Source organism: Ischnura elegans, chromosome 10 (assembly GCF_921293095.1).
Source record: "Ischnura elegans chromosome 10, ioIscEleg1.1, whole genome shotgun sequence".
Lineage (NCBI taxonomy): Eukaryota > Metazoa > Arthropoda > Insecta > Odonata > Coenagrionidae > Ischnura > Ischnura elegans.
This window is the reverse complement of record NC_060255.1, coordinates 45,569,146-45,591,538: the sequence shown is the minus strand read 5'-3', so window position 1 is coordinate 45,591,538 and position 22,393 is coordinate 45,569,146. Positions and strand designations below refer to the sequence as shown.

The window sequence follows — 22,393 nt, the reverse complement described above, 5'->3', positions numbered from 1 at the left end:
GCAGGTGGATAACATAAAAGACTTTGAAGTCAATATAAAATAGGTTCAGTTAGCAAGCTGGTTCATAAATACAAAGCCATTGAAGTCAACAACAGTGAGGACATTACAATCATAGTTCAATCATGGGCCTAATCATCAAACAAGTGATTTGTTAGGAGGAACAATGATAAAATGTTTATGAAGCAAGGTTCAGTTGGCATGCAGGTCCATAAATACAAGGCCATTGAAGTCAACAACTGTGAGGAAATTAAAATCATAGTTCAATCATGGGCATAATCATCAAACAAGTGATTTCTTAGGAGGAGCAATGATAAAATGTTTATGAAGTAAGGTTCAGTTGGCATGCAGGTTCATAAATACAAGGCCATTGAAGTCAACAACTGTGAGGAAATTAAAATCATAGTTCAATCATGGGCATAATCATCAAACAAGTGATTTCTTAGGAGGAGCAATGATAAAATGTTTATGAAGTAAGGTTCAGTTGGCATGCAGGTTCATAAATACAAGGCCATTGAAGTCAACAACAGAGAGGACATTAATATCAAGTTCAATCATGGGCCTAGTCGTCACTCTAGTGATTTCTTAGGATGAGAAATGAAAAATGTTTATGAAATAAGGTTCAGATAGAAAGCAGGTTCATAAATACAAATCCATTGAAGTCAACAACAGCGAGGAAATTAAAATCACAGTTCAATCATAGGCCTAATCATCAAACAAGAGATTTCTTAGGAAGAGCAATGACAAAATGTTTATGAAGTAAGGTTCAGTTGTTATGCAGGTTCATAAATACAAGGCCATTGAAGTCAACAACAGAGAGGACATTAATATCAAGTTCAATCATGGGCCTAGTCGTCACTCTAGTGATTTCTTAGGATGAGAAATGAAAAATGTTTATGAAATAAGGTTCAGATAGAAAGCAGGTTCATAAAAACAAAGCCATTTAAGTCAACAAAAGTGAGGACATTTAAATCACAGTTCAATCATGGGCCCAATCGTAACACAAGTGATTTGTTAGAGAGAGCAATGATAAAATGTTTATGAAGTAATGTTTAGTTAGCATGCAGTTTCATAATTACAAAGCCATTGTAGTAAAAATAAGTGAGGACATTAATAGCACAGTTAAACTATGGTTATAATAAGAGGAAGTTTTATGGAGAAACCTGTTTCAAAAAAGAAATCTGAAGGGAATGTATGGGAACGGAGTTCCTATTTCAGGGTTCGATAAGACCACCGAATAACATTGAGAAACGCTTAATTTCTCCTCATCGTCGTTTTCCTCGGTGGGACCATCGCCTTGTTAGTGTTTTCCATGACGCTTTACAAGTTGAAAATTACGATAAAGCTCTAAAATGAAGTTAATAATGAACCAGCGGAATAGATAAATCTGCACCAATGTAATGGAGAGCGGTTCAAAAAACGATATATATTGAATGAAAAAGAGCACTACATACGGAAAATCCTCTGTACTGTGACGTGCAAATACGATACTTAATAAATCGATAGATATTAAGGATAAATATAGCAGAAGATGGAGCAAAATAGCCATATAAAGCTCGTTGCGATCTAATCTAGCAACATAATTTATCACCAGTGTGTCCGCCATCTTGGAAAATTACGTCACCGACGCTAGCGCCGCTAGTGGTGATTTGAGTCGCCAATACCCATGGCCATCGATGTCTAATGGTTTACAAATTGAAATGCGCAAGATTTCCTAGTAGATGGAATGCAGTTCCAAGATATAACTGTGTTCAATGTGTAATTAACGAATAATTTCTCTTCCTCCCATATTCTGCCTTGCTTGGACAAATCCATGAAAAAAATAGAGCTAAGGAGGCTTCACGAACCTTTCTTCTTTCTTTTGTTGCGTCATCTTCCGGTCTCCGAGCGCCTAACCATCGTAAAGTGGCAACGTTCGGAACTACGTGAATTTTTGTCAAGGACATGCATTCACACTGCTAGTTCGGCCAACTATCGTTAGCAAGATTGCTCGGACAATCGTAATATAAACGAGGCATTTGTTTCCTTCTTTTGGTGGCAAGGGAATGCGGACTGTATTTGCTACTACAGGGGAGGTTGTGGATGTAACGTAGATGGAGTTGGCGGAGCTGGTAGGATATGTTAGGTCAGATATGTTTTCCATCATACAAAGTGGCGACGAAAATGTTCTTTGACTACATCTGATATCCAATATTTTGTTATATATTGCTACAACCCTACGCACATCGATGGCTATGTTCTATCTACAGGTATCTTAAAAATAGCAACTTCTCAGGAGAGCAAAAGAAACGATTTATATTTTGAATTGTACACTGAAATTAAACACAAAAAATTCTTAAAACCGGAAAAAAAGCATACATTTTCAAAGGAAGAGTTATTTTTCGCTTGAATTTTATTTTTTAAATGTCGTAACACTTTGTTTAAGATACTTGTTTCAAACCGGCCGAATTTGGAGATACGTGTTGTTAGAACTTATCCATCGATATGAAGATTACAAAGTCGAACAACGTAATGTTTACGTTGAGGGATCCGATTTGAGAGCTAATTTTCTTTAGAATGTTGTCATCGCTGACGTGGCAGAGCGTATCCTCGGAAATTACTGTCTCTTGCCTGCAAAAAAACACGCTCAGTTCATTGATTGTGGCACTCGCCTCTCTTATCCTGGTTTACCTGTTCCCCCAATATAATAAAGTGACAGTTTTGACGCTTGAGAAATGGCAAGGAAATCTCCGTACTCTATATTCTGTGTAAAAGCAAAAAGACCCACCATTCGGCAAAAAATAAGGGAATACTGGAAAAAAGTTTACGAATGTACTAACCATCCACTAATTTTATTGTATGCTTTAAAATCATATTTCGGTATGTTCAATGCAAGTATTTAGAATTGACTAAGGCAGGCAAGATGTGGTGGAAAGAATACATAATAGTTGAAGATAACAAGATGGCACTTTTATTACAATTTTTAACTTGGTACCACGCGTTTCAATCGTTAACTCATGTGCCTGATGATTAGCTAGTGGTTGAAACGAGTAACCCAAAGTAAAAATTGTAGCAAAAGTGCCATCTTGTTTTATTCAGCCAAGAAACATTTAATTCATTGCCAACGTTTCAGTGAATACATTTGTCCTCATCAGGTTTTGGAACTTCAATGGAAAACTTGTTGGTAAAAGACAACGATTAAGTAATGCAAAACTAAATAATAGTTTAGTAAGCCAGATAATTTGTTCAATAATAAACAACCATTAACTGGAAAACCTGTCTTTTAGTGGCATTTATTTAGCATGGTGGCGAGCAAATAGTTAAACGCGGTATAAAGTGTAACAAGTCAACTAACTGGATTATGGATGAATACTGTGTAGGTAATCAAGGGGATACATAATGAGGAGGCCTAGTCCATCTCTTGGAAGCTTGATAACACTGCTCTCTTTTGAACCTGGCTGCCACTTTGCTCCTTATTCATAAGTTTTCAAAAACGTCAACAGCAAGGCAATGAGCACGGAGAATTCCATTCACCTATTCCCGATGTTTGCATTAGAGTTTTTCACCTACAAGGAATATATTTTTACTATCTGCGATGCAAATTTTGGTTGACAGCCGTCGTTTGTTATTATTGATTGTTTGTTTCCCAGTGAAATTTAGGTCGTTCAACTGTCACTATTGCGACCATAGGTATTCGAGAGTGATACTATAGCTTCGAAAAGCGTCGTACCAATAAAAAATTCTGTGAAAAATTACTGAAGTTGCTTACCTTCATTCATTGCGACTTTTTCCAATTAATTTAAATGGCTGGTAGTGGGTGAAAGGTAACTTAGAGGCCGACTGGAGAATCCTATATAATGTAATTTTCGTGCGTGTAGAATTCAAGCGCGTAACTGCGCTCAAGTTGTCGTGAAAGATGACATGAGGCTAGTACACCACCGGAGGGGAAAAGCATTTTTTTTTAAAGAAAACGCAGTTAAAAGGTAAGCTATTGCTTCAAAAAAATCTCGTCCCCGCATGACAATTACTTATGCTTATTTTATTCATTTTACGGGTGTGTTTTTAAAAAATTTACAGCGCTCTGTTCGTCGAGAAACATTTTTAAACCCATATGAGGTATAAACAAAAGCAGTTTTCGAAAGAAACAAGTACCAAGTTCCCTTTGAATCGAGTTTACTTGAAAATTGAGGGCAGGGGTATCATGTGGCATCATCGAATTAGATACTTCAACGGAAGCAGGAAATCACCGCGTTGAAATAATGAGTATTAAAATGCAAATTTGGATATTTACTGCGAATGGTAGTCCACAACAAGCGCGCAGCTAAGAATTAAGCAAAAGAATTATGTGGGGTTTTAGGAGCAACCAATACTGAGAGGTATGGAATACAGGAGGCGCGGATGCCCTCTCCCAGAAAATTTTTAAGATTAATAGTTCAAAGTGGTGATTTTTACGGCTTTCTGAGGGATATTTTATTAATCCTTACACTATTCTATAAGTAATAATATCCCGTTAAATAAAATGGATTAACTTTTAAAATTTCTCCGAGTTCTGGGGGGATTTTACACCCCAAAACCCCCCTCGCTGCGCCACTTGACCACAAGTAGTCCTTTGTACTAGACATGGAAACATTGATTTGAATTAAAATCGAAAATCGGCCATTATTACAGTAAAAAAAATCATAGAAATCGAGATCGAGCCATGAACTTTGAATTTCAGTCCTAATTCATTTCTCCACTTTGATCTTGACGATTTCGTTTTTCTTAGTTGCGTCACTACCATGAGAAAGACTTTTCTCTGAGGTCGGTAAAATTGGAAAGACATGCCCTCGATCACAAATAAAACATATCTATCTGCTGATCTTTCTTAAACATTTTACAGAAGGGAAAAGGTTCTCAGCGGTGATCCCAAAACTAAAATGAACGTGCATTCGTATTTTTTTCTAGGAATAACTGAGGCATCTATTAGAATAAGGTTTTTTTCTACTACTCAAATGTGTACTCAGCGTTTTTTTTATTAATAATACAAAATTTTTGTGCAAACTTAAAAAACTTCTGCAAACTCGACTTTTCGATTTATCTAACGTTTTTTTCAAATTTCGAATTTTGTTGAGAACTCGAGCTTTTCATTTCGATAGATCGATTGTTCGAAAAATAGGTTTCAACTAACATTTTTCCTCCATTACTTGGGTAATCTTCAGCTAAAGCTGAATTCACGAAGGTTAGAGTATCCAAGTATCCGTGGGTTAACTACATTTAGATACTTACTAATGGCATTTCGATACACATTTGTTTTGCGAGGCAGAGGCCCCGTGATCCTTTGCCTTCGAGAAAGTGTACGGAAGGTGTTGGGAATTAATATTTTTGCCCGTTTAATTTTATATTTTGTTCTATGTTGTGCGTATAAAAGAGAAGCCAGGCAACTGTGCGTCCTGTAAGCTGTTAAAATCAGACCCGCGTCAATTGTCCCAGTCCAGTTGTGATGTAAAATGGAGAATTTTCCAGGAATCAAACGATAGTTGTGTTTTTGGAAGCCTTTTGGAATTTCATGTTCTACTGTTGCTGCACAGTGTACAGCTTATAATGAGCCATTTCACCAGCTATAAAAATTTCATTTATGCCTATATTTATTCCATAACTCCTAATTAATAATGTAGTACAGTGTAAGTAAGTGGAATAAGGTAGGTTCTTTCTTGAAAAAATCTCGTCTCCACATCATAATTACTTAAATGTCAATTTTTTTCATTTTACTAACCTATTTGATTACACTCACTGTACTTAACTGATTGCTGTAGGTCTGTACCCTAATGCTGGACATTTTCAATACTTTCCTGTTATTTCTCAACAACCAATCATTGATGCTAGAAATAGGTGTTCCGTATCATTTTTAGGAATGAATTTGGCTTTGATTATTAAAAATTTATTTATGTCCAACTTCCCCGTAAACAGCACATAAGGCCTTTTCAAAGGATAATTAACAAAGCACTGCACTGAAATCGGTATCCTGGATAGGGAACACCTACCCACGCAGGATTGGAACCCACGGGGATCAAGGTTTGGCAGGCCAGGACTTCACCCCACCCCCACCGAGGCCGACAAATGGGTTAACCCTCTCATGCATGGTGTCCTCATATGAGGACGCCAAATGTCTCTCGCTATAAATTATCCATATGTTACGGTGTCGGTTCCCTAAGCTCCTAGCAGCTTTTTCATGATGTTCCGATCCAGCAGAGACAAAGAAACTTCGTATTAGTGCTACATTGTCCCTCATGGAAGTCAGCAAAGTAGTAGGGATAGTGGCGCTGTGATCGGAGCGTGGAAGGCCATTTTCATGCTGTGATTTCATGGGTCTACAACCAGTGGATTTTCCCTGTGAGTATAAATATTTAATTTTTGATGTTTGATTAATTATTTATGGCAATAAGTTAAAAAAATTTTATATCTATGAATATTTTTGTGGCACAAATGTCATCCGTCCTCAAATGAGGACATTATGCATGTACAAGGTCAAATGCATGGATAGTATGGAGTTTTGTTTATTCCAAGATTTTTACATTCTTACATGCTTATAAACTCAATACTAATTACTTTGAGTGTTATTTATTACAAGTAATGTTGTATAATATTTACAAACAGTACAAAGACTATGTACTTATTAGTTCATAATTTCTATTGCCAATAACTATACAAGTTTTTCGATAAAGTCGCTATTGATCCTTTCAAAGGAAATGAGCTTACATTAAAGTTATTTTTATCACTTCTAAGCAACTGAATGTGAATTGTAAATTTATAGCAAATATTAATATTTATAAATTAAAGGATGCATTATTTTCAATAAATAAAAGAACGTTAGTAAGTCATGAGATTGTAATAATCAATAGAGCTAATTGAGATTGAGAGTATTTTTGAGAAGAATACTTGTGGCATGTAAGTTTATTAAACCTGAGACTTAATTATAGAATAACACAACCTACTGAGTTCTCTTGCTGATAGCGACCCAAAAGACTAACTAAGGACGTTATTGACGTAAATATTTGGTGCTCCAGTTCCCATTTTTTTACTCTTTGAAATTTATAAACTTGTCATTCGCTAAAATTCTAAGTATATTTAAGTATTACAATCAGTATGTTGGCTGGAACAATATATATTTATAATCGTTTCCAAAAACTATTTCATTGATTACCTTTTTTCAACTAGCTAACTAGATATCTTCCTCAGGATCGCATATGCATCTCAACTAGATCAAGAAAATGACTGGAGCAGAGTCAGATTGTTGAAATCCTCAATAAAGAATCAGAGGATGGAATGGAATGGGATAGTGATGGCTCTATCCATGATCCAGGGAACGCTTAAGAAATATCTTCTTCATCTGATGAAGATACCGTTGGCATTGCAACATCCAACAATTGTGCAAGTACAAGTCCATTGATATCTGTGACATTGATTGTTTGAGGCGTAACTTGGTGAAAGCCTAAATGTCCCAGAGCCTCTATTGGTCTTCAGACACTGGTTTGAAACTTTCATTAGTGGCTGAAAACATGACTAATAACAGATATTAAGAGATAAGGTGATATCTGCACTTCACATATTCTTCTAGGATACCAGAAGATAACAGGGACAAGTTCATTAAAACCCAGACATTTTTGGACTTCCTCCACAAAAAATTCCATAATTCCCTCGATCTAGAACAATTACAATTGATAGACGGGATGATAATTCCTTTTAAAGGGCGCTCATCCTTGAAAAATTATCTCCCAAAAAATAATAATGAGAAACCAAGAATAAGTGGGGATACAAAACACGGGTAAGGGCTGGGGCGTCTGGATATGTTTTCTGTTTTGAATTGTACTAGGCGGCATGAAAGAAATTGGAATATGATACGTTGGAACATGCAGGGAAAACAGGTTAAAAGAAGCAGTAATAAAGTTGAAGGATGTATAAGACCTAAAGAAAGGTGGGAGTTCTCCCGTGGCTTGGTGGTTTGGCAATAATGCAGTGCATACTGTATCATCATACGCCGGAATTCAACCCATGGGAAAAGTCAAAAGATAACAATAAGAAGTATGTGGATGTAAACCGACCCGTGAGCATTGAAATTTATAGCAAGCATATGGGAGGGGTAGATTTCATGGATTCCCATGTTGCACTGTACAGGAACGATATACGCAACTCAAGGTGGTATATGAGGATATTTTACCACATGATGAATGTAGCGGTGGTTAATGCCTGGCTATTCTGGAGGAAAAGCAATAATGCACCAATGGATCTACTCGAGTTCAAGAGTCGGGTGCCAAACGGACTGATTTTCAGTGGCAAAGCAGAGCAATCGAGAAAAAGGGGACGGTCAAATTCATCAAGCCCTTCTTCGCAACCGATGAAGAAAAAACCGACCCATAAAGGTCAAAGATGAGCTAAGAGTAAGTAAATGTGGCCACTATCCAAAAAAAGTAAAAGCAATAACGCAAATGGGTGCCGTGACAAGAGATATGCATGATAAGAGAGAGATGCACAAGCAAAACCTGGTACATGTGCGGCAATTGCACTTGGTCCTGCTATTTCCAGATTGTTTTGAAAGTTTTACACGTAATGTACATTCAGAGGCCCAAAAATATATATTGTTATAAATGTTAAACATTTTGTAACTATGGTAGTTTTAGGATTCATATTTAAAAATAATTTTTATCAGGAAGTGCAATTTTTTGTAAAGTTGTTATAAATGTTTGCTTGTAATTTAAATGTTATTTTCCTTGACTTGTTGCAAGGTTGATGTTAAAAATATTGAACGAGATATCATTTATACATTAACAAAATTTAGCAACAAATACCTGAAAAATACGTTTCTATGAATGTTAAATAGACAATTAAAGACATAACAGCAATAAAAGTAGAGTTGAATATTTTTTCTGCCTAAAAGATCTAATTCATAAATTCAGCGGATTTTGTCACGATGACCTGTTTCAGGCATAATGTCCCCATATGAGGACGTCAAAATTTTGCCATGTAATGGCAAAAATGTTTATTTATAACAATATTACTTCAATATTATGGTCAATCACATGAAGAAACTCGATTTAAAAAATTTTTATCGCTTGAATTTAGTAACTCATGCATGAGAGGGTTAATTAGAGATTATGTTTATTTAGAGGTTAGATTATAGGTTAGGTACTTTGTGAATAATCGCAAAATACGATTTTTTCAGAAGGATGGCGCAATATAACGCCCGTAGCACGAAAATTGTTAAAAGATCAGGGAAGAATGTAAGTTCTTAGACTTTGCCGGCGTATCAAGTGCAGAAATGATTCTCGGGTTTTCCAACGGATAATTGGATCCACGTGTCCTGAAATTTCGAAGAGCGACTGGCTCTTCATCCTTAGGGGATCTTCTGAATGAAGGGAAGAGATTATAAAAAACCCGAAAAACTGGAAGTAATGAAATGAAAGAATTCAGATTTTGTTACAACTGTGATATACACAGAGAGAGAGTGATTTAACTCGGACCTGGGCGGCCGAGGGGTGGTATATTTAAGCGGGGTGCATGAGAAAAGAGAGAAAGCAGGCCGTGCCAAGGAGTTCCTTTTTTGTGGGTAGGGGCAGTGCATGTGTGGTGCGAATGGCTCATATGCATGGAAATATGTGTGGGAATACGACCGTGGACTATGATGGCATTCGCCGCACCGGAAGTCGAAATCGATCGCATTCCCGAGTAATAATCGGCACGGGACCTCAAAAACGGGGTTGGGGCGCGCGCGGTGGCGTCGTGTGCGATATTGCGGCTGCAGGGGCGGTAAAGAGGGCAACGGAGGGGCGGGTCTTTCCCGCGCCCTCCCCTCCGGCCCCCCCAGAATCCAAACCGACCACTGCCGCCCTCGCTTCCGTAATTCACCCCCGTTTTTACTTCTTTTATCCACAGCAAACCACATTACTCGAATATACAAATATTAAACCGATAAAATTAAAGTATGGTGGAGATTTTTAACGGAAATCATAGGTGATAATAACAATAAAAGTATTCACCAAACGTTGGCCTACCACACAAATATACCCATAATACCACCCAAAAACTGTGCTAGAAAAAAGTTCATTTAAACTCTTTTACGATTTTTCTATCGAAACAGAGAAACCAAGTGTCAATAACAGACAAGATATTATGTTGATTCGCAAGAAAAATAGAAATTCTTATAAAGTTAATATTACAGTACCACTCTCACATATAGCTCACCCTCTCACCAGAAAAAAAACAATAGCCGGAAAAATGAACTAATACCAATAATTGGCAATGGAAATAAAAATAGTATGTTTAATGGTAAAGGTTTCCATAGCAATTATTGTCATTTCCTCCACCGGTATCATCTCATTACAAATGCAAAATAGTTATACCAGAGGTGACCTTGGTGAGACAGCGTACTCTTTGCGTAAAAAAATTGAGAAACTTTAATGAAAAAGGTGGTCGTAGTAATGTAATAATGATAATAATTTATAATAATGAAAATAATAATACGATTATTTATTGTTCAGAAATTATTAGATCCGATTGGAGCATTGCTTATGAATATTATAAAGCTAAGCAATCGGTTTAATGTCTTAGGAAGTAGAGCAATAAATTGAGATCGTTAACACATGTAAATATAAAACAAAGAAATTAAGCAGTTAAATTAAAATAATTGATATAAAAAAGATAATATTAGGAAAAAATAAAAATATTCATGATATCGATTTCTCGTAAAAATGAAATATCTATGCTTAGCGGCCTAATGACACCATCGTTTGTAAAATTGAGATTGAGAGAGCCATACAATATATACGACCCATCTATATCGACTTTTGCCGCCACTAATTTTATCCCTTGGTCGTCATATCGGCAACTAATTGCTCGAAGGGAAATGGCTATCGAAATGAGGCCAAAAGTGAAATGCCAGTGTTTAACAGCCTCAAGGAACTATCATTCGTTGAAGTTAGGATGAATGACCCATGCGTTACGATCTTCTTTCCTCTATCCTATAATATCTAACCACAATTTATCATTTATGCATCGTTTTGACCACTAATAACTCACAGAGTGAGAGAGACCAATTTCTTTTATTTTTTCCAAGGCAATTCTTACTTTTACGATTACAATTACAGCGATATTAGCGATAACATTTAAATGTAACTTTGTATATTAGAGTTGAATATCACCACAAATGATTTTTTTTACAAAGTGAAAAAATTTACCCTATGCATCCAAATTTGATATCCACGTCATTGGTGTGATAATATGATAACAATAAAAATGGGATACCAATAAAATATCTCCTGAAAGAGTAATAGAAACTGGCCATGCATAAGTCAGTTTATATTTTTCATAGCACCATATCAAAGCAGTTTTCCAAAATTGATACAGAAATGATTTATTATTTTTGGCATTTAAGTGGTAATAGTTTAATCGAAAAAAAAGGAATCACCATTTTATAGAAACATAGATCAAAATGATATACATGATAATAATCGGTTAAGCGCTGAAAAATATTATAATTTTCGACGCATAAATGATAATACCAGTGATAGGTATCTTTTATGATGCCAAGCAGAGACGTCATTGCAAAATTAACACGGCCGGAACGCACTTTCCTTCACCTTTTTTAGAAGTGAAATGTTACTCTGTGTATTTTTATGACAAGTTATCATTAACATTGTATTACGAACTTTTTTGTTTTGGTTTCGAATGTATATGTTAGAATTTTGTGGCAATAATATTGATAAAAGTGTTACTTGACTATTATGCCTTATATTATATTATATTATGCCTTATATTAGCGCCGGAACGTCGCGCGTTCCGGCATATTCCGTGACCATGACACCATTGATGTCAAGTGATAACTAAGAGATACTTAGCTGCTCGGCATTTAGTGGCCCTAATAACCGTGCTCTTATTTACAATAATTTTTTTCCACCGATGCGGGACAATGTTGATATCAAATGAAGGTGCTAATGCTTGGTTAAGCATAAGAAAAATCACATTTCACCAGTGCTGTAGCGAGGGGGAGTATTTCCCGGGGGTTCGGACCCCGAATTATAAAAACACAGCATTTTAAAAATTGTTTGTCCGTAATGTCAAAATGGGTGAGAAAGCGCAATCGCATTGTTGATACTCGCTAAAGCTCTCGTTTAATTTTTTATCATAAAAGAAAAAAAAATATTGAAAAATCATGAATTAAAAAAAGATTTGTTTGAAAAATGATTTTAGATAATGAAAAGTGTTAAAATCAGTTTAAAACCTTCTACTTGGTACCCTGTTTTTTCAAAGATTTTCCACCGGTTTTTGACCCCCCGGGAACGAAATTCCTGGCTACGCCTTCGCATTTCATATTTCCAATCTCATTCCGATTCCTGTCATTTCATTCCGACCACTTTCGACTCCCTTCCGCCAGGTACCGCCACTAGGCAGCAGTCCGGTAAACAACCATTTCCCTTCAATTTCCTCCCTTCCCTTCCTCCCTCTCTCTTAAAAGTCCCGCGAGAAATTTCCTGACGTCCCACTTTAACCCCCAAATTTCCCATCCCACCTTTTCCCCTCCATGTCTCTTCTCCCCCTCTCTTTCCCGCCTTCCTAGATTGCATCCTCTCCCTCCAATATCATTGCCTCAGTTGAATTTCCTCTCCTTCTTTTCTTACCAACCGATACAGGCAGGGACATCCGTCTAATCTCTCTCTCTCTCTCTCTACGTCTAAATATCCAACCGAATGCGCTTTACCTTCGTTTCCTTATTCTATTTGGACTTCGTTTGAGGTTTGTTTGATATATGTGCATATGATTGATATCTGACGCTTGATGAAAATATGTAATAATTTTGGATCTCTAAAACATCAATTAGGCGTCTCATTCGCAATTCCGTAAAAATAATGTCATAATAAATACGTTTTACCGCGAGGAAAAAAGATTCAGAGAGATCAGCTACCTTCCTTCCGTGGTGAAAATGAAATACGTAGGAATATATTTTTAAAATTTTAACTAAAAATATTTTTAACAATTTTGTTTTAGACCAACTACGGAAATAGTGCTTTCATAGGTAACGTAACGTGCTGTAACGTCAGACGTCTGTTTTGCACCAAATCCTCTTTATTCTCTTTAGGGTACACTAAGAGGTTCAGTTTCTTTTTGCCTCACTACGTGGTAAAAAGATATAGTGTTCTCCATTCAGTTTTCCTTATTCCAATTTGACTTTGCTAAAGGTATTACTTAATTTTTTCTTGCTTCATTTTTTTCTCTCTTTCGTTTTTGGTGAGGAAAGATGAAGCAAAGGTGGCCAAATTCAGGAAACTGTCCGAAATTAATATATGTCCCGGACTTAAAGCTTTGTAATGGGAATATTCCAGTAATTGTTAAAGAATAGAGTCGTCCCATTCCAATTAAATGTGCCCAAAGTTAAAAATTCGATTACATTTTTGGTAGAAATTTAAGTATATTCCGTCGATAAAATAAAACTTGTGTGATTTTCATGAATCGCCATCTCTGGTCAAAAATCCTGCGAAGGCTTTGACGCAGCTCTCCACCTTATTCTCCTATCAACTAATCTTTCCACACCTACGTATTTCTTCTCTTTCACATCTTTCTGTTCCATATATTTCATTCGAGATCTTCGTTTTCTGTTTTTGCCATCTACTTGTCCCTCTACGATAGTCTTCATCAGCCTCAAGATATGGCCTACAATGTTGTTCCATCTTCTTATCAAGGTTTTCATACGGCTTCTCTTCTCTCCTTCTCTTCTTAGAACCGCCTCATTACTTACTCGGTCGATCCATTTGATCCTCATCATGCTTTTTAGCACTTTTTTTCATTTTGAAGGCCTCTTCACTCGATTTTTCCGCTCCTGTCAATTTCCATGCCTAGCTTCCGTAGAGACACATACTCCATATATAATTAGTAATAATCATTGCCGTACTTCTATGCAGAAATTTTCTGCTGTAACTAGATCTTTCTATTTGTGAAATGCTCTCTCAGCCTGGGCTATTATACTGATAATTTTCGTGAAAAATTTCAAATTATATTTCCCTTATGGCAATGTATTGATCGCTATAAGGGCTTTCTATGCTCTTCTAAATTTACTCATCGTTCCACTCCTTCCTCACTCATCAACCGATATAGGCAGTCATATCTCTCTTTACCCCTCCCAGCGTACCAATATCAAACGGCAACCGGTATATCGTTCCCCCTTCAAGTTTCCTTATTCCTTTTGGACTTCGTTAAAAGGTTTTTTTCGTGCTTCATTTTTTCTTTCTTTTCTTTTTACTTATCGTGGAAAATTGAAGGGCCAGGACCACATCCAGGCAATTACGCAGTAGAGGACTTTAAAAGCAGTCCTCCATTTAGGATTTTGGTGGGGAAAGGAGAATTCTATGGTGGGCCGTGTCTCCGATACTTACGATTTTGTACCTTTAAATTGGTATCTATGCCGCAAAATAAATTTATTGTATTTTATTTCGTTATATTTCAAATTTTTATATCGTTATGGCACTTTTTACACTGTGTCTATCTAAAGAATGAGCTCTCCATGTTATCTATAAATAAAAACTACTATTAATAAAATCTCGTCATGCACCAGTAGGGATAATATTCATGAGTGTACAAAAATCGAGATAACGGAAGAAAGTTTAAGGATGAATATCGCTCTCTATTTTATCCTTATTGCATTTAAAATTCGTAAGGGTAAAAAATATTTTTTATCTAAAATCAGAATATATAAAACAATCATAAGACCCGTACTGTTATATGGAAGTGAAACTTGGAAACTGGATAAAAAGGAAGAAAGAAAATTAATTGTTTTTGAAAATAAGATCCTTAGGAAAATATATGGACCAATCTCTGAAGGAGGAGAGTGGAGGAGAAAACACAATAGAGAATTAAGAGAGCTATACAAGGATCCAGATGTAGTGTGCGAGTTTAAATGTAGAAGAATTAGATGGGCTGGGCACATTTTGAGAAGAGAGCACACTAATCATTTAAAACAAGTTATAATGAGGAATCCGGAAGGAAGAAGGCCAAGAGGAAGACCAAGGCGAAGGTGGTGGGACCAAGTGAAGGTAGACCTGGAGCGATTAGGAGCGACCGAGGAGGACGCAGGAAATAGAGATAGATGGAAGAGGATTGTTGGTGCGGCCAAATATCTACTTAGATATGTATGGCCCTGGGAGTAAGTAAGTAAGTAAGTAAGTAAAAAATATTTTGTGTATCTTATTTAAAATTTCGTTCTTCTTTAGTATAAAAATGAGAAGTTATGAGAGCGTGTCTCCGAATTTATGCGCAGTAGAGGATGTTTACTTCGGTGCGACATTAAGTTTTCTTTGACGGAAGAGGAGAATTCGGTGATTGAATGTGTCTTGTCCTTCGTATTGCATGTACTACGGAAAATCCAATTGAATGCTTTTATTGCTTGCACTGAAAAATCAATCTAATGAATATTTCAACTTTTGAGCTTCAAATATCACTATTTCCACCATGCAAGTAGAAATAATGATCTTTCAATTCTAGATTTCTGGAAGTAACATTAGTAAATAAACCATTGTTTTCACGCTCGTTTAGATATTCTTATCAGTGAGGACAAATATTTTGGTTACAATTTGAATACGACATCTTTATATTTTATTACTCCAATTGACTTTCTCAGGGTTTTAAAAATTGTTTTGGGTTATTTTCACTTCCATTTTATGAATCCCTCTTTATATAGTCCAGAATAGAGAAGCGAGGGTCACGCATAAAGGCAATTGCAGGCAGTACAGGTAATGAATAGCAGCGGCGGAAAATGGAGAATATTCCGAGAGTTGATTATGTCCCGTGTCCGGTGCTTCTTTCTTTGTGCGCCAGTCTCGGCAAATGTGATTGAATTTATGAAGGAGTCACCTCAGAGAAACCAAGTCATTGCCATTTTTATTAAGACTTCAAAGTATAGAAATACCCGACCGCAACCGATATTAAGATTTCCAAGACCGGTCCACCACTTAGGGTTGTGATTTGATAAGGAGGTTCCAGGAATGAAATCATGTTCAGTGTCTTGTCCTTCGTATTTTTTTGCTCCCTCAGAGGATGCAATTGAGTTAGCAGGAGCCATAACAAAAAATGAAACTAACGAGATTTATGAAAATTTAAAATTACGCCCTTCTAATGGGGTCCTAAATGGGATGCCTATCGAATCTATCATACCCTTCCCCCATCCTAATATCCTGCCGCAACCGATATGGTGTTCTCCCTCCAAGTTTCATGTATCGTTCAGGTATTTCCATTTTCACTTCGTTAAAGGGCCTCCTTCGTGTTTTATCATTTTATTTCGTTACCCTCTGCCTCGGAAAAAAGAAGAGAGGGGACCGTATCCCGGCAATTATGCACGTTAGAGAAACTCAGTAGCGGTCATAGTTGAGATGGGAAAGGAGGAACTTTCTGGGAACGAAGTGATGGCCATTGTCTTGAAGTAGAAAACGCTAATAGTGGTTAGGGTTGAGATGGGAAAAGGAGAGATTTCTAGGAAACGGGTGATGGAGAACACCGTGTCAATCGCCTGTTCTGAGCCCTTAGAAAATTCGATTGAATTTATGAAGCTTGTTCCCCGGTGAAACCTCGTTAATGTCATTTTTCGTGAAAGTTACTAAGTATACAATTATAATGGTGGGTGTCGGGTGGCTTTAGTGGTTAGAGAGATAGCTTTCCACCCCGTGGACCCGTGTTCAAATCCCAGTAGCGGCGGCGGCAGTTTCGCAGAGGCGCCGGTTTTCTCTCCACTTTTTCTTCCTTAGCCTTCCCTAGGGTCGCTAATAACTTAAGCTGTCGGTCTCCACCTCCAAAAATCATACCATAGTGACGACGTTTCTTCATCGACTATCGACCGAAAAATTTGGCAATCCCGTGCCATTTTTATTGCAAAATACATTTAAATTCGAAAGAAAAATTAATGACCCCATGTAGAAATTCAATTATGCATGTAACGAGAATAAATCACTATATCACTAATTAAGTATGAGTTACAAATATTCTCTTTAATAATTCTAATTCCATTTGTAATTAGAAGTTTTTAAAAAGTTACATGTTGATCTCATTTCGCCTAACGAGGAAAAAGGATGTGAGGGGACTGTATCCAGGTAACTATAGATAGTGCAGGAAATTAATAGCATTGGTAGCACATTTATAGTTGTGATTGGAAATGGGAAATGTTCCGGTAATAGATGATACTCACTGTCGTGTTCTTCTGGTTTTGCGTACTGCCAGAAAATTCGATTGGAAATTGAAGGAATACCTCTGCATTTCTTCAGGATTTTCTCCCGCGTCAGCTTGTTTATAGACAGCAGTTTCGTTGGATATCCTGCCAGCGTCTTCAGATCAAAGGTCACGCGGACGAGCTGACGCGGAAGAAAACCATGAAGAAATGCAGACAATACCCGCGGAAACCTACATTCTAACATGAAGGAATACCTACAGAGAAACATAAAATATGTCATTTTCGTGGAGATTTCGGAGTAAGTATGTAAATATCCAACCGCAGCGCTGGTTGCACAATTGGGGCAAGGTAGTGTTAGGTGAGAGGCTTGGGGGTAACCTCCCAGCAGTAGTGGGGGTCCGAACAAAATTACCACTTTACCTAGTCTAGATTGGCGGTGATGGGGATGCCAAAACCCTCTTTGCATCTCTTTGGACCTGCCACTGTCCAAACGCGACTCACGGTCAGCATTCTCCCATCAAGTTTCCTTATTCCATTAGGGCTCCGTTAAAAGGGCACGTTTTTATTTTGTTCCTTTCCAGCTCTAGATAGTGAAGTGATGGGACCGCACCCGGAAAATTATACGCTGCGTGCATGGTTGAAACCAGTCCCGTATTTTGAGTTGTGATGTCCTCGGTGGAATCTCCTTAACATTCGTCATTTCCTGGTATCTCATTGTAATTTCCACGCCATTCTAGCGCCCAAGAGATCGAAATTTTGCGAATTTATAGAGCGTCGTGAGCAAGGAATGACATGCTAGAGTTTAAATTAGACGATTTCAACTATTTAGCCAGATATTAGAGAAAAAACGAACCAAGTAATAAGGATATCAGTTAAGAGAACTGTGTTGGCATGGAGGGCGTTTGTATTTAAAGCAGTGCTAATCAGGGGATCGTTATGTGATTTTTAAGACAGTCACTCAGAGGAAAAGTGAATGAGGGGGGTCGGGTTTGTGTGGTAGTTAGTATTGACTTCCCAATCCGTGGGCTCGGGTTCACATAGCGGCAATGGCAGTGAATTTTCATAGTAGGCAGTGATTCTTCCGGGTTTCGATCCGCGTTGATCCATTTTTCTGGGTAATATTTTGCCAAAATTTCTTTTGGCTTCCTCATGCACACTGAAGTGTGGTCCATCTCATTTCTTCTAATGAGGAAAAGTTTCGCCAACAGGAGCGTTGGCGAAAAATTGCCCTGGAAAATGGATCGATGCGGAAGGAAATCCGAAAGAATCGCTGCCTACCGTCAGAATCTCCGCGGAAGCCTACATGGAAACTTGAGAATTTTCGTAGACTACTCGATCCCTGCTTGAATATAATTTGGTTGACGTTTTAAGCGCTACACCACGTCCGTCGGATAGGATGTTAAGTTGTGGTTTCCTTGGCGCCTTTTGTTAACCCCGGAGAGGTGCAAGGGTAGGTAAGGGTAAGGTGGAGGTAACGCAGGGTGCAGAATTACACTCCATGGTTCTTCTTCGATACAATGTATGTCTATTGTTGTATCTACAGTGTTACTAGTTCTTATACCTTCAAGTCTCATACATTATGACAAAATACTGCCAGTTTCCCATCAAAATTTCATTACGCTTCAGGATCGGAACGAGTTAAACTGTTACCTTCACCCCACGCGCCATTCCACGTTCCTTTTCCGAACCATTGAACTTCCCCCGAGATTTTTCCTTAAATGAGAGCTAATTTTTTTTTATTTCAGCATGTTGAACATTACATTCAGCATGTTCAATAAAATATTACATGCCTTGAAACCCAATGTTGTAAAGTTTCATCAAATAGGTATGTAACCAAATGTCAAATAACATAGAAAACTTCAGTTGAATATTTTTCTCCAATTGTTATATTTATTGCTTTAGTGTAGAAGTAAATAGTTGGTATCGACTTAATTCGGCGAATATATTTAAAAAAGAACACAACATAGCCATATTATTCCAAGGAAAGAGAAAAAAATGTTTTCTTTGAGGTGTCGATGACACCCCAAGGGCTTTCTAACGCTACATTTCGCCGCGCGCCCTCTCCTGAGCAGGCCAATGCAGATGCCGGGTTTTTCTTCGCCCTTCCTTCCATAGCCTTCCCTCATGGCGCAAATGACTCAGCCGTTGGTCGCCTCCTCGAAAGACCATACCAGGAAAACTGAGCCGTCCTTCACTAGGAAGGTGTCGTTAGAGCAATCGGGCGGGTGGTGTAATCCTCCGCCAGAGTACCGGGCATGGCACCAGTCAATACGGGCCTATGATACCTGGGGAAAATGGGCCCAAGAAAGCGGCGTTGTCTCGCGAGCATTGGGCATTTTTGTTTTGGCGAGGCTCTCGTCGAGTGCTCGACGCCACAAGAGCAGCTCCCGAGAGACGGATTCAAGGCACCTTCTTGAAGACCACCGCTACCTCCGGGGCCAAGGTAATAACGTACCCAAACTGTCTTCCCTATCCCATGTGAATATGATTTCCACCAAATTACCAACCGGCACTAGCCATGGTGATAACTTCACGGCGTCACCGGCAATGTTCAAATTATGCGAAAAATCCACAAAAAATAATCATTCGCCATTACCGGGAGTCGAAACCAGAGTATCCCGACTTCCTGTCGAGTGCTTTAGCCAGTACTGAGTCATTCCCCTTCGTTGAAACTGCTTATGAAACATACTCAGTTGTCCATACCACCACCTTGTCCGGTATCGTACTCAAATTTCCGTGGTCAAGGGGAATGATTTTTGTCTTTGTGGATTTTTCGTATAATTTCCACCGTTTCAAACTCCATAGCCTTTTCGAAAGCCTATGACTCGGCGTTGTAGGCTTAATACATTTATAGAATTTGCTAGATGATAGGGAAAAATGAGTTACGATGACAAATATGTTCCTCGGTTATTTAATATTTTTAACAAAATGAAGCTTCCTCTTACTTTCCTTGAGTCGGTCATAATTCGGGGGAATTCATTAACGACAGTTTTTTTAAATAAATCATATCATTTCAGAAAAGTGTTTATCTGTCATTCCTTACACGTTCCGTTAATACTGAACGTAGGGTGATAAATGAGGTATCATTTTAAACGTTGAATCACCGGCTTCTGACGAAAAATACTATCTCAAAGTTCACTGTTTACCCATTAATTTGACTTAAAAGTATCGATTTTTCCATATCGATTACTCGCTCGCTCCACACATTTTTTATTCTTAGTTTAAAGAAAATCTTTATAAACCCTTACATTGTTAAATCTAATATTTTGTTTAAAAACTATTTAAATTGCGTGCCGTTATTTGTAACAGGCATCATGATTGTTTTTACTAGTACCAAACTCTCTTGCCTGTATTGTATTAATATGTTTTGTATTTTTTTTCTAGAAGACAGGTATAAAAAAGAGTTTTATGATTCACCTCCTTCTCTATTTAAAACCCAATTACAGCGGTTTATTACGTACTTATTCCCTGATAGCGTGTAAGTGCGAAACTTTCGCACGGGTTTCGTATTTTGTTTTTAAGCGGGTTTTCTTTCTGCCTTTTAAACGCCACCGCACTCCCCAGGCCTGTACGCACCTACGCACTATAGTTTCCAGGAATATGTAGACGCCCTCGAGCCCCACTTTACTTATGTGGTCGGGTCGGTAAAATCCTGCACCCCTCAAACATACGCTGCCGCGTCCGTCCTCAACGATCGCGCGCTGGGACGGTCGGGCTAGCGAGAATGGAGTCAAACTCCTGGCGCAAATGCCCTAGCGGATGGAATGCACTGAGGAAACTCACGTTCTCGCACACGCAGGGCCGTCGTAGTGTTTTTTTTTCGGGCTCCGTGGCGAGGTTGCCTCTCTCTTTAGATTCAAAGTTGGACTCACCGTTTAGGATTGACAAAGACGTGGCTCCGTAGCCGAAAGTAGGTTAAAATTATGCGCGGAAGTAGTGGGGGTGTTTGAATCCGAAGTACTAATATTTTTTGTATTGTAGAAGATGAATTCTTAACATCAATGCAATAGATAAATCGAATAACTTAATAATAGTTTTTCGAACGACTAAATTTATTAAAATGATGACTCTATTTCAATCGTAATAATTTTAATTTTTATAGTCATTAAAGGGATTATAAAGAGTCTGGATGAATCGTAAAATCCTCCACGTAAACCTACTTCAACCAGTAGATTAGCTTAAGTCGTAGCACTTTTCTCTTCTGTGCTGCGCGTTGAAATCTCGTAATGTTCGCAACTTATTTAAAATAAAAAGGATTCCATTTGAAACTGAGATCAAATTGGGAAGATCACGTTGTCTCTTGTGATTACATCGTCCAATCTGCTTCCATTTTTTTTGTACCCCATGCAACAGAAAAAACGGGCCGAGGAATCTGCGCAGCGGTGGTTGAACGCGTATTCGGAATCAGTTATGCGGTAGCGATCGATTTCATGGAATGGGACTGTTTTGAGTGGAAAGATACATTGTCCTCGGCTGGAAGAGTTTGATAACATTTTCACTTTGCACTCTAATCGTTTCGGTGCTTTCTCTTCGGATTTGCGAAACCGTATTTGTATACGAGCATGAATATCCTGAATTGTCGAAGGATGTTACGCGGTTCTGCATATTACAGCATCGTCAGTCGTAACGTGTGGCGTTAAATCGATGAAGGTGTAAAAAGAAAAACGAATTTAGCCTCGAAAATCCCAAAAAGGCCCTGTTGATGCTATCGATCCAACCACGGCAGCGGATTTTTATATAGTTCCACCAAATAGTTGGGCATATTTAAGTAAATGAAAGGTCGTAGCACTTTTCCACAAGAATTTTTAATGCGTACAACGCGTTTCGGCTCACTGAGCCATCATCTGGTACAAGACGCTTGAACACATGTGAAGATCCCTTTTATACCCTTGAGAGAGGAGAGTATTGGAGAAGGAGAGGATTTGACATCTTTGAGGATGGGGGGGGGGGGGGGGGTGGGAACGGGTGTACAGAGTATAGACAATGGGGAAAGATACAACTACGGGATGTGGAGAACCCACGTTGGAGGGAGGGTTCTGGTCATAACTGTAAAATGACGACACGTGCGGAAGACCATAGCAAAACAGGAGGAGGGGGTGTCGAGAAGAGTGAAAAAAAGGGGGGCTTAGGGTAAAAAGAGGCCGCGTGTCTTTGGAAAGTGAGAGGAGTAAGTAGCGACGCAGGAAAAAGGCGAGGTGAGGAGTCCCTTTGGGTTAGCTGAGAAGGAGTGAAAGTTAGCGG

The 22,393-nt window shown here is 38.1% G+C and overlaps 1 protein-coding gene across 3 annotated transcripts in view; it reads left to right on the top strand.

Annotated features, from left to right (window-relative positions):
• LOC124166355 (leukocyte tyrosine kinase receptor-like) overlaps positions 1-22,393 on the top strand; it is a 550,686-nt gene that overhangs the window by 39,198 nt on the left and 489,095 nt on the right. Inside the window, exon 1 of one of the 3 annotated variants that reach the window (XM_046543834.1) lies at positions 19,550-19,595. The exons of the other annotated variants lie outside the window; for them this stretch is intronic. The gene's annotated coding sequence lies outside the window, so the exon portion shown is untranslated. Of the gene's footprint in view, positions 1-19,549; positions 19,596-22,393 lie in introns of those variants that run through there. 3 annotated transcript variants of the gene reach the window in all.